The sequence below is a fragment of the Chenopodium quinoa genome, unplaced genomic scaffold (genome assembly GCF_001683475.1).
Source record: "Chenopodium quinoa cultivar QQ74 unplaced genomic scaffold, ASM168347v1, whole genome shotgun sequence".
Taxonomy (NCBI): domain Eukaryota; kingdom Viridiplantae; phylum Streptophyta; class Magnoliopsida; order Caryophyllales; family Amaranthaceae; genus Chenopodium; species Chenopodium quinoa.
In genome coordinates, this window is record NW_018744662.1 from 2,996,776 (window position 1) to 3,010,881 (window position 14,106).

At 34.8% G+C, this 14,106-nt stretch overlaps 2 pseudogenes; both read left to right on the forward strand.

Moving 5' to 3' along the window:
- Positions 1 to 4,308: 4,308 nt before the first annotated feature.
- LOC110701854 lies at positions 4,309 to 7,355 on the forward strand (annotated as a pseudogene).
- Positions 7,356 to 9,729: 2,374 nt separating this feature from the next.
- On the forward strand, positions 9,730 to 13,490 carry LOC110701820 (annotated as a pseudogene).
- Positions 13,491 to 14,106: the final 616 nt, after the last annotated feature.

Sequence of the window (14,106 nt, forward strand, 5' to 3'; positions counted from 1 at the left end):
ATGCTCTAATTGGCTCATTGAGCGCTGAGCTTGCGGACACGTGTCGAGGTGACATTGGTCCACATATAGGGGGTATTTTTTTACCCCCAAATAGGTAATGTCTTATCCGTATCTGGGTAAATGTCGTACACACAAACACAATTTGTAATTCCGCCTCCTTTTTTTCGATCAAACAGCGTTTCGAAGAAAAGTCAGATGTTTTCTTATCAGATTATTTTGCAGAACGTAAATTACCTAATTATCTAAAATTCTTTTACATAGAATACATAAATTCGATATTTTTGCAACCGTTGATTGATATTATACTATTGAAATCTATTTTTCTAGAATCCTAAATCTGCGTCAATATGTCTTAAAAACCCGGATTTCGCAAATTCGATTTTTGAACAAAGTTGAATGACGTTGAAGAATGTGAATTTTATCGATGAACAGTGACGCAAGACTGGTATTACGCGCACGATATTAATAAATAGGGAAATTCGTCAATTACTGAACAATGTTGAAGGACATTGAAGAACTCGAAGAACAATGATGAACGTGAAGAACATTGATTTACAATTTTTTGATTTTTATGTTTATTAATTTTTGGAAATTTTTTAAATTACCACCCAAAAATGTATCCATTTTCAAAATAACTACCCCTTTAATTTTTTATTTTATTTTACCACCCCTTAAATTAAAAAAACTACTCAGATTACCACCCATTTCAAAATTCCGGTGGATTTCTGGTATGTGACCTACCCAATGGCTAGTAACGATTATGTCTAAGCATTACAATCAACTATGTCTTCACTCCACCTCCCCTGGCCTTTAAACCAGTTTATTAAGTACAAGACAACCTAAAACCAAAAGAAAACAACTAAAAAAACCAAGAGCTTGCTATCGGAATTGCCACTACTACTGACCATCTTCATCCTGTCACCACTAAGAGTCGTTAGGTGGGGCCCACATAAAAGAAATCCACCAAAATTTTAAAATGGGCAGTAATCTGAGTAGTTTTTAAATTTAAGAGGTGGTAAAATAAAAATAAAAATTTAGGTCTTGTTTGGCATTGTTTTTTGTTTTTAGTTTCCAGTTTTTTTGAAAACCAAAAACAGGAAACAAGAAAAAGGTGTTTTCACTTTTCTGTTGTCAGTTTTTAAAATTATTATGATTTTAATAAGTTTGACTAATTTTTGTTTCATTATATGATATAAATCATATGATTTTAAAAAACAAAAAACCCAAAAACAGAAAACCACAGTGATGCCAAACGAACCCTTAACGGTTGGTTATTTTGAAAATGGATACATTTTTAGGTGGTAATTTAAAAATTAACCTTCTTTTTTTTTATTAGGTAAATACAAATTTTAATAAATGATTTTTGAAAATTTTAAATACAAATTATAAAATGATTTTTGGAAAATCAGTAATTATTTTTTGTAAAAAAAAAATAATTAAAAAAGGAAAATTCCAAAAATAGTGTTTGACCAAGTTTAAAAAAAAATAAAAAAATCATTCAATGAAAATTAAGTATAGTGGTGGTCATAATGAAAACGACAATAGTAGAATTTTCGTTAATTCAAAGGAAATATTTCCCACGATTCTTCAAAATCAGCCGATTCTAGCACTAGTTGGTCCAAATCACCAACACATAATTAAACAACATAAGCTTTACAAATTAGCAATGGAGACGACCCCAAACAAAAGCAAGCAGCGTCCCAAACATCATATGATATCCAAGACGCATAATTGCATAAAAGGTCAAGTTTGTGTACAAAAGATGACAACTTTACTGAGTCTCCAATAAATTCTTAAGTGATACGTCAAATCCAGAACAATAGCGCCAATATGATGAGTTGTGAGAGAATATAGCACCAATATGATGAGTCACATAAAGGGGGGAGGGGATGTGAATTAATCAGGAGACTTACAGTCACGACTTGTAGTCTAACTGGACACCGAAAAAATACAGCTTGGAGTCTAACTGGACACATCCCATCATGTTGGGATACTTGTCCTTGGGTATCTTCAAGATTGGAGAGAAAAACTCCTCCTCCTTATCCATCAAGGATGATGATATCGACAGCTTAAATTTATACAACGTATCAAAGTCCATCCCCCAATTCACCTCGTGGAAAAATAGGTAGACTTCCATACTTGTTCTGCCGATTGGAACCAAATAAAGACAAGCCCAGAATGAATAAAAACAACATGTAAAAGTATATGCGCCAAATAATAAACAAATTTATCATCAAAGGGTTCTGCAACACATTAGCTACCAAATATGATTCTATTATCAAATTTCATACTTCCATCCTAACATTTGATTCAATTATCAAATTTTCTTTTCTACCAACAAAATTGCACGTTATGATCTTAGTAATTAGAACCAATAGTTCAATAATCAGAACCCTAAATTGACAATTAAATTAACGATAAACCCTAGATAGTGAAATTGATATTCGATGATTAAAAAAAAAAACATCTTACCTCAAAAGCTGCTTCAATGGAGGATAGAAATATTCAATGGAGAATGTAGAGTGCGCTTCAATGGGAAACTGAGATAGAAAGAGCATGGGAGAGAGGGATATTTCTATGTTCAGCTGTTTATTGTTATCAAGTTTATTCCAAATATTATTATTGGAAGTTAATGAGTTTTAGGATGAGATTAGATGTTATTATGAAGAGTTTTATTTTTAAAAAAAAAAAAAAAAATTAAAAAAGAGTTAGTATTAGAAGTTTGGAGACATGTGATTTAAATTTGAGAAACTGACTCCTAATTTATTATATAATATGTCTTTACCTTATTTTTGTTGATCTGATTTGGTATGAACTTTTTTTTCCCTAATCTAATCTAAATTTATTTTTTCTGATATGATTTGATCTAAATGTAGAGTGCGCTTCAACGGGAAACTGAGATAGAAAGAGCGCGGGAGAGAGGGATAGTTCTATGTTCATCCGTGATAGAGTATAAAATATATTCCTGGGCCTCAACCATTAGCTTAAGCTTGTGGTTGACTTGGTCCTCTAACATAGTATCGGAGCCAGCATGTGAGGGGGAGTGATAAAGTATAAAACATATTAGTGAGCCTCAACCATTAGCTTAAGCTTGTAGTTGAGTTGGTCCTCTAACAATCCGTTGTCTAAAATCTCCTCCTGTCGCACCCAAAACGTCTCATTCTATATCCAAAATCCATTAAAAAGTCTTCCGCCCCGCAAGCGGCGTATTAGCGAAACTCCTCCTCTGGCCCTCACGGTCGCTTTCCAAAACAAGCCAATGCAAAATTTCGAACTATATGGTCATCCATCCCACACAGCCAAATTTCCATAAATTAGTAAATTTTAATTCCAACCCATACGGTAATCTTCCCCGCCAAAAGAATGAACTTGGTAAGAAGGTGGAGTCACCAGCAAGTTCATCTTCAACCTCTGGTATTGAGCTAAGGTTTTCAGTCACATTCAAACTCTTCAATTGATTAAGATATGTAGGAGCTAAGGATCCAAAAGATGGGGTTTGAGGAAGTGGGATTCTTGCTTTTTCTTCCGAGGCATGATTGATCTTTGCCAAGTGAGAATAACCAGCTTCAGAAAATCGCCAAGAGAGGAGAGAAAGTCCACAAAAAGTCAAACCCCAATAATGATTCAATTCAAATGTTTTTATTTTTTTTTATTATGTTCATTTGATTTGTTAGACTTAGTTATTAATTTGTTGGGCTTTCCTTTTTTAAAAAAAACTATGTTGGGCTTTGACTATATATTATATAGACTTTAGCCCAATCTGAAGATTTGCTAGCCCATTAAGGTCTAAATTGAGTCAATAAAAGTCAAACTCCTAAATTTTGGTGTAAAGCATGAACAAACAATTATTATTATTACTCTTATTATTATTCTTATTAATATTATTATCGGCATCTACTGCCACGTACACCATATTATATATTAATATTGTGCCTGCTACTTAAAACTAGTCAACCAAGCCAGTTATAATGACAACATAGATAAACAAATCCAATAATATTGCATGATACTTCGTATGTATATTTTCCAAGCAATCTTTTATTTTTTTATTTTTTGTTCTTTGGGTTAAAAAGCAATTGACTCATATTTTCTAATTTACATTTTGTCATTTGACCAAAAACGTGAGCACCTTTAAGCTTAATTCACTAGATCGTGGAGGCAACCAAGTTGATGTAAAAAATCAAACTTATTTAGTGTGTCATTTTCTAGACTCTTTCTTCATGTAATCATGTCTTTGGTTCTCCTTCATTATAATGCTATGAACATAACATTGCTATAATACATGCATCCTTGGCAAACAAACTACACTTAACTTTAGGCAATAATTTTAATTCATAGATTTGTTAGACTTATAGTAAATTTTATGGGGAGATATCGCTTGTGTGGTGTTCTCTTGTTCACCTTACAACTTTTTTACGTGTTAACATCGACTACTACCAATGTTGTAGCAGCTACGGCGTCCTTTGATTATAATGATGCACTTGACAAGAGTTTATTGTTTTTTGAGGCACAACGGTCTGGTAGACTCCCCGGTAATCAACGAGTTCACTGGCGTGGTGATTCTGGCCTCGAAGATGGTTTTTCACAACAAGTATGTACACATAATAATTAAAGAGGCCGGATTCTCTATAGTTAATTCCTCGTCTAGTTACTAGAGAGAATCCTGTCCGAATTCCTCTATACACGCTTTGGATTAGAATGAGATATTCATATGTATGTTATGAAAATTGAGAAATGTTCAATGTTGTATGCAGGCAGACTTAGTAGGAGGATACTATGATGCAGGGGACCATGTGAAGTTCGGGCTTCCAATGGCGTATAGTGTGACACTAATGTCGTGGGCAGCTATTGATTTGAAGAAAGAAATCGTAGCTGCTAACCAAATGGATCATACCCTCGAAGCAATTCGATGGGGGACTGATTACTTTCTCAAGGCACATTGTGACAACAATGTTCTTTGGGCTCAGGTAAGTCTATATACTCGTGTCTTTTCATTAAAAAAATCGCGCATATGTAAGCTTTTCTATTGTGCTGATTTGCAAGCATGTTTAGGTAGGTGAAGGAGAAGAGGATCATAGTTGCTGGCAGCGTGCTGAAGAAATGACTACATCAAGATTAGCTTATAAGCTTGATTCTAGCCATCCTGGTTCTGATGTTGCTGGTGAAACTGCCGCGGCTTTGGCTGCTGCTTCTTTAGCCTTTAAGCCTTACAATTCTTCCTACTCGGGTCTTCTCTTGAGTCATGCCAAAGAGGTATGTAGTCTCTTATTTATGTGCATTCAAGTATTCTAGTACAAGTTTGCATTTTGGTGAACAGATTTTTTCTGCAGATTTTTTCGTTTGCTGATACATTCAGAGGCCTGTATGATGATTCCTACCCAGAAGCCGAATCTTTCTATCCTTCATCCGGATACACGGTTAGTACATGATCATTTTCCTTATTTGTGGGAAGAAAAAATTAAATACAAGTATATTGTGTATGTTATCATAGTTCATAATACGAAACCATGTAATTAGTCATCATCTTATGTAATAATTAGAGCCAAACTTTTGTTTAAATAATATTTTCTACAAGTATTGGTGTTGCATCAAATTTACAACACTGAAATGTTGTTGTTAATGATTTGAAGGATGAACTCTTGTGGGCAGCTGCCTGGTTGTACCGAGCCACAAATAACGACTACTACTTGCAGTATGCATCTTACAATGGAGCTTCTTTAGGTGGAACTGGTAATTCAGTCAAAATGTTCTCTTGGGATAACAAATATGCTGGTGTACAAATCCTTCTAACAAAGGTAATTTCAGTTTCAAATTTTGATAATATCTTTTGATAAAAACTGAAATTTCATGTGATCATCAACCTGTCAAAAGTAGTTTACATGTGTGTTTTACAGGTATTGTTAGATGGAGATGGTCAAGCATACACTGACACTTTGAAGCAATACAAAGCCAGAGCAGATTTCTTTGTTTGCGCTTATTTGCAGAAAAACGGTGGGGATAATGTTCCCATGACTCCAGGTCAGTCTAGTCCTTTGCATATGCCCTGTCCAAAGGTACTGATCTGATGATACCGCAAAAGATCCCTTAGCTGATTATTTCTTTCCTGCTTGTATGAGCAGGAGGGTTGGCATTCCTTCTCGCATCAAACAACTTGCAGTATGCTGCATCAGCCTCTTTCCTTTTAGCCATCTATTCTGAATATCTAGCTAGTTCAAGCTCTGTGATTCAATGTCCAGACGGTACAGTACAGTCTCAAGATCTTCTCAACTTTGCTAAGTCACAGGTAAATATGTGCAACTTCTTCAGCCCTTCAACTTTTTTAGCCTAGACTATTTTACTACAAGTATCAACTTAAGTCTATTGAGCAAAATATACTCGGTATGGTACGGTGCAGGCTGATTATATACTCGGTAACAATCCTCAATCAATGAGCTACTTGATAGGCTACGGAACCCATTATCCTCAAAAGCCTCACCACAGAGGTTCTTCTATCCCATCTATACATGAGCTTAGTACCAGGTTGGATTGTTCACAAGGCTTCGACGAATGGTATAGGAATTGGAACCCAAATCCAAATGTTCTGTATGGAGGTCTGATTGGAGGTCCTGATAGCAGTGACTGCTTTACTGATGACCGTGACAACTACGACCAAAGTGAACCTACTCTTACTGCAGGAGCACCTCTAATAGGCCTTTTCTCCAAGCTGCACAGTGCATTTTCCTCAAGTCCACCTTCAGGTCATTACCTTAATCATTCTTTAATTCTGTACTTTTCTATGTTTTCCTGGTAAAACATACATTTACCTATCTTTCAATCTTCTGCAGGTTATCATGAGTCCCCTAAAACACCTCCACAAAGTAAGTACTCGATCACAATCGAAACTTTTTTTTTATGTTAGTTATAGTTTTAGGCCCTATATTCACTACTAAAGATAAGGTCTAGCAAAAAATCTGCTGATTTTGATAAAAAAAAATCCAGCTTTAATCAGCAAAATTCAGCTTTGATTAGTACAAACTAGTTTCAACAAGTAATTGCATAGGATAAAACCACCAGTGAATGAGCAAAAATCAAATTTTGATATCAAGTTTATACCGAAAAAAATCAAATTTCCTTGTTATTCTTCCCATTAATTCTGTGTGTAATCACTCAAACTTTTAGGTTCTTATTCAGATGAAACGAAGGAACCAAGCACGCCTTCAGGTAATTAAGTAATCTTGTTGCGAAGTTTTTACAGCACTTCCTAGCTAAATTTATTTGATATGATTCCTTTCTGGCAACCCTGCATTTCATAAGACTGACAGTGTCTTCAACATGTAAATTTAGGTTATGATCAATATCAGAATCCATCAGCTTCATACGCGTCACCAGGTAAATTCTGCAAGACCGAGTTTTTTGTGTCAGTCTCTTGTAAAATCTGCTGTCTGCTATAATAACTTTCAGGGCTCTCACTTCACTTGTATACATGAAATTATCTTCAGAATTTCGATTTCTTCATTTGTGCTATGATTTTTTTCTCAATTTTTTTGTTAAAATGACTGAACTTCAATTTGTTTGTACTTTGTACTATAATTTACCTAGTCCATTAGTTCATAACATAAAGGCTCACAAGAAATCTTACTAATATAGAGTTAATCTTAGTCTCATTTTGATTTATTTTTCTCTATCTCCTCAAGACCAACCAGCTGAAACTCCACTCCAGAGTACATCAGTGCAGAATCCATCAGCACCAGAACCTGCTCCAAGTAAGTATACCAAGTAACTCGCAGCTGTATATCTTTACTTCCTTCTTTCCCCTATTACTCTATGTTTATTCCTCTCTTTTTGTTATCGAAATTTATTTCTTCATAATTGTTTCAAAATCATGATGTTAGGAAGAAAAAAATCAGTGAAAGCTCAACAAATCTGTTCATGTTTACAGGCTCTGACTACATTCTGAATTCACCTGCTCCCGGTCCAGTAATAGGTGAGTAATCTTGTTTTAACCTTAGAATTCAAACTGATATATATGTATCTAATACTGAACATCTTGTAGAAGATTATGTCATGGTGAATCAACAAATAAACTCGGCGCCATCAGTGCTTTCAGGCCGGGTTAAGTACTTAGTACTGAAAGCAATGCTACCCTTGGTGCCTCTTCTTATTGCAGCCCTGTAACTTTGTATGAGCTAATTAGATTAGCTTAGTATATGAAGCTAATTCTAATTTATTCTTGTAATTTTTGCTCCTACTAGCATTGTTTGCTAGCATTTTTTTTATTAAATTTTTTATCTTTATAATTGTGAGTTAATTAATTAATATCAGAGACATCAATCCTTATTGTACTTGATTGATGAAATCTGCAATTCAAAGTGGCAGCCAAAAAATTGTGGTTTGCCCTTCTATGTGATGTCCATTAATTTATAGTGAAATTATGATGCTAATTCTTTGATCTCATTCAAATATATGTACAATGTGATGTTTTATAGTCATACATAAGTACATAACGATAGTGGACAAATCTTTCTGTGTTTATAGCCATAAGGATATATTTTTAGGTAAAATTATACTCATTGAAATGAATTTTAGGCCAACTACGACAAAAAATGAACTCTTTCGTGTTACTAATACAACCTCCCACATTAATGATAGAATTGTCCTAATTGCCCTTAGCTCACTTTTTTCACCAAATAATTAAACTCCTTTTTCAAAAGCTTAAACTGATGGTTGGAGCCCAGGAATATGTTTTATACTCTATCAAAAACTACCACTATATCTCCCTCTTTAATTTCTTCCCAACCACCACCCACCCCTTGTCGCTTCCTTTACCCCACCAGCACAGCTGATGTCATGTCACCAAACATTGGGGTTGTCAAGCTTTAGTTTGCTGCGATTTGGTGCATACCTCAAATCAAATTGTATAAATTGGTTTGCCATTTTGTCAAACCAACCTAAATTGTATAACATGTCAAACCAAACCAAAATCATAATACAATAAAATATATATTTTGAGATAAAGGGAGTAGTTTTTAACGAGTTAATTATAATAAGCTTAACTTGATCGAGTTTAACTAGTACAACTACAATCATCCCCTCAAAAATTAAAAAAAATAAAAATAAAAAAAATGAACATGAACCTCTTCTACCAACCTGATTAACATATAAAATGTATTGTAGCCATGCAAAAAAAAAAAAAAAAGAACACGTACGATTAACACGAAAAGTCGGTATATCAATCAAATTAAAATAAAGCTTGATATTCATAATTCAACCAACCACTAAATCTTATTCTTATCCTATATTATATATTCTTGATTGGTAAAATATGAAATACTTAATACATAGTTGAGGACCATAACTAAACCAAAAAATAAAATAACATAAAAAAGTCCACGTTATATGTAATTGACTTTTGATTATATTTGTATGTACAATGTATAACAACCATAACTAAACAACGTGGGAAGCAAACTCTCATTGCTCTCTTCTAATCTTTTCTTCTTATACAACGTGAAGGCTACTAAATCTTCATTTAGGTTTCCTAATGGTTGGACATTAATTGTTAATTTATGTATAATTAATTTCTTTCATTAGAATTGTTCTTCCATATATAAACCAAGTTTATACAATATACATCTCAAAATAACTTCTTATCATTTGGAAAAGTTTTAAGTGATTATTATTCTCTAGCCATTTTTACAAATATCGGTCATTAGTTCCTAGCTAGGTACGTATATATAGAGGAAGATTGTCATGGAGTTTAGGTTATGTTCGCGTCCACATTATATACTTGTGGTGTTTCTCGGCCTCCTAGCGTTGGAAGCCATGACCATGGTCTCGGGGTCGACTATGGGGATGCCCTAGATAAGACCTTGTTATTTTTTGAGGCTCAAAGGGCTGGAAAACTACCATATGAGAATAGAGTTAAGTGGCGCAAGGATTCCGCCATGCGCGATGGATATGCCCAAGGAGTAAGTATACTAACCTAGCCTTATTTTTTTTCTTCTTCCTTTGTTACATGTTCTTGAAGGACAATATTGTCTATTACATGTTTTAAACATGAGGGCTCAAAATAAATTTGATGGAAAATCTTACTTCAATTTTTCAAGAATTAATGTTTTGGCTATATATTTGTACTAGTACAAAACAATAATCTTAACGTAATAGTAATGTCTTTAACATATCGAAAATTTTATAGCAACCTAATTTTGTATGAGACATTTTGTGAAAAATTACATTATAAAACATTTTTTTGCGAGAAACTACCTAATCAAAATAATATTGTAAAAAACTACCTTATAAAAGGTTAAATATTGTAAGAGACTGTTACTGATTGAAAAATCACTGTTGACTTTCATTTTCCGGCGTTAAATTGTATTTTATATATGTAGGTGGACTTGGTAGGAGGATATTTTGATGCAGGAGATCATGTGAAGTTTGGGCTTCCAATGGCCTTTTCGGTCACGATGATGGCATGGGCTGCAATTGATTTCAACAAGGACTTATTAGCCGCGAACCAAATGGATCAAACATTACAAGCTATTCGATGGGGAACTGATTATTTCATCAAGGCCCATACTCACCCTAATGTTCTTTGGGGACAGGTATATCGTGTTGTATATTTTAAACTCGTAATGTGACAATTAAATTTAGCTGAAACGATATATTTATATTACAAGTAAAAGATGGTATCATCAAAAAATTGTAACGTCTTGATTTTTATACTCACTAAAGTATTTTTATATAATGTGAAGGTGGGAGATGGAGCATCTGACCATCTTTGTTGGATGAGACCGGAGGACATGACAACATCAAGGACGGCTTACAAGCTAGATTCGTCTAACCCTGGCTCTGATTTAGCCGGAGAAACTGCAGCCGCCTTAGCTGCCGCCTCATTGGCTTTCCGGCCTTACAACTCTTCTTATGCTCACGTTCTTGTGTATCACGCTGAACAGGTGATTAAACTAGTGCAATATCTTATTGCTAATTATACTTTCATGAACTGAAGAAGATAATATGTTAATAATTTTGGTATTAATAACCATAATAATAATGTGTTTAATTTTATAGCAATGCTATATGCTTAAGCTAACTAGTAAGATACCTTACTCTAATGTTTGTGCAGCTTTTCTACTTCGCGGATACATTTAGAGGCTTATATGATGATTCAATCACAAATGCTGCAGATTACTACACATCCTCTGGCTATCAAGTAAGGACTAATTGGCTTAAAAACTAGTTTTCTTTCCGAAATGACTCTGCTTTAGCCCATTATTTGACAATGTTACTTTGATCATTGTGACTAATAATATGTTTTTTTTGTGGATCAGGATGAACTGTTATGGGCTGCGGCGTGGTTGTATAGAGCAACTAACAAAGAGCATTACTTGCAGTATGTGGTGCAAAATGCTGCTTCCATGGGCGGTACTGGTTGGGCCGTTAAGGAATTCTCTTGGGATAACAAGTATGTCAATGTCCAAGTCCTCCTTTCTAAGGTATCATCTATTAATCCCGGCTAAATGACCTATACATACACGTATTTTAAAACCAATTGATAATAGGCAGAGTACATAACTTATTAATTCATTCAACTTTTGTTGTAACATTTAAATTTGACTGTCCTATATATTATTAGCGCGAATTGTAAAGTAATTGTAATTTGTATGTGGTTAATTTCAGATATTATTGGAAGGTAAGGGCGGATCATATACATCGACATTGAATCAGTATCAAGCCAAGGCATATTACTTTGCTTGCTCTTGTCTACAAAAGAACAATGGCTATGATGTTCAGCTTACTCCTGGTACTTAATTTTGCACTATTCAATTTTCAGATACTACCTCCGTTACATATTATTTGCAATGATTTGACATAAAGTAGAGATGAAAAATGTCTAATCGTTGCAAATAATATGTAACGGAGGTAGTATTACAAGCAATTGACCTATATAAGCAGTGTATAATACTTTCTTGTGTTTATTTTCTGATCAACTAGGTGGCTTAGTGTATGTACGTCAATGGAACAATATGCAATACGCTGTCTCTGCTGCATTCCTCCTCGCCGTGTACTCTGACTACCTATCCCAAGCAAAGGCGGTTGTAAACTGCCCTGAAGGAACCTCCAAACCACAAGACCTCTTCAACTTTGCTAAGTCTCAGGTTCTAATTTCATCTTTTATGCCTTTTATTTTCATGTACTACAATTTAGTTTATACTACCTCTGTTACAGGTTATGTGCAACGATTTGACATAAAGCATAGAGGGAAAATGTCTAATCGTTGCACATAACCTGTAACTAGTATGTTATTCTTTTGTCATGTAATTTGATTAAACTTTAACTTGAATGATCATTTTTATTATTTTATAGGCTGATTACATCCTAGGACAAAATCCTAACTCTATGAGTTACTTGGTTGGTTTTGGAAATAACTACCCGAAACAAGTGCACCACAGAGGAGCATCCATTGCCTCAATCTCTGTACACAACTCACCCGTCGGGTGTGTCCAAGGGTTTGAAGAGTGGTATCATCGTACAACCGCGAACCCAAATGTCATACATGGAGGCCTTGTAGGAGGTCCGGATAACAACGATGAATTCGATGATGATCGATCTAACTACGAGCAAACTGAGCCTACAATCTCTGGTACCGCTCCCCTTATAGGCCTCTTCTCAAAGTTGAGGAGCACAAACACACGCTCAAGTCCTTATGCTCGAAACTCACCGAAAACTTCTTATGCTAAGAAAACACAAAATGCACCAAAATCTCCATATGCCACCTCAAGTGAGTATTCGTGTTACACCTAGTTTATTGTAACTCTCTTACGCTTATGTTCTGTTCACCTGATTTTTACTGTTTTATTTTTCGCAGATGTGGCAATTAGATTTAAACACTCCATAACGGGCACATGGCAAGACAAGGGGAAAACCGTGTATCATCACACGGTACTTGTTAAGAACATGTCCATGAAAACGGTAAGAGATCTCAAATTAAGGATTGACAACCTCTCGGGACCAATATATGGCCTAATGCCAACCAGTGAAAAGAACGTGTACCAAGTACCGCCTTATCTCAGAGTGTTGTTGGCCGGTGGTGAGTTGGTGTTTGTTTACATACAAGACGGTCCTCAAGCTAAGGTCTCGGTTTACAACTTTCACTAATGGACCAAAAATTCGTGCCACGGTTAGGCTAGCTGACAATTGGCTGCCCTAACCAACTCGGAGTTAGGTGGGACCATAGTTGATCAACTCTAAATTGACGTCAATTTTTACCCTTTATATATTTCTTGTAGTCCGGTGTACATTTTTATCATTAACTCTTAAGAGTGAATATTTTGCTAAAATGAGGCTAATGTTGATTGTTGGACAAACATTTGCCACCCTTCTCTAGAATTAATTTATGTATTTTGAGAAGGGACGTTGTAAATTTAGAGGCTTAAGCTTTCTTTGTTTGATGAGTTTTTTTTTTTTTATGGTGTGTATACGGTGATGAAATGAAGGCATCCCATTACATCTAAGATCAAATTCGGTTCTTCTCTTCTTTATTTGGCGATTAGAAGTTTATTAGCTACATACGCTCTGTTTCATAATAATGTTTATTTAGGAGGTGTTGGATTCGTTCATTGAATTCTGATTTAAGAAGGTACTCGTATGAGTTTAGATTGGCTAAAACCCATACAATGTATTTGTTTGTGAAATTTAATTTGTAAACGTGTAACCCATTTCTCAAATCCTCGTGATATAGGGCATAAACATTCAAAGGGGCCGGCCCTGGGGTGGGTTTTGCTCATACCATACCTTTAGGTATCAAAATAAAAATAAAAAATAAAAAAAATAATAAATCATAGTGTAATATTTACTAAACCTAAAATGAAATAGGTCCAAAATAGAAAATCATACGGAGTAGCTTACCTGCGAACACCTTAAGATAGCGAGATTCTGTCATAGTCCTTTGTTGAAGGATGGTGCTCATTTCTTATTACTGCTGTTATTGTTCATGTTCTTTGTCATGTTCCTAGTCTATAGTTGTCATTTCTTAGCCGTTATTTTTGTAAGTTTCCTAGGAAGTTTCCTTTGGTGTGCTGTCACTTTGTTAGTGGTCCAAGAAGCATATATATGTAATGACTGGTAGTG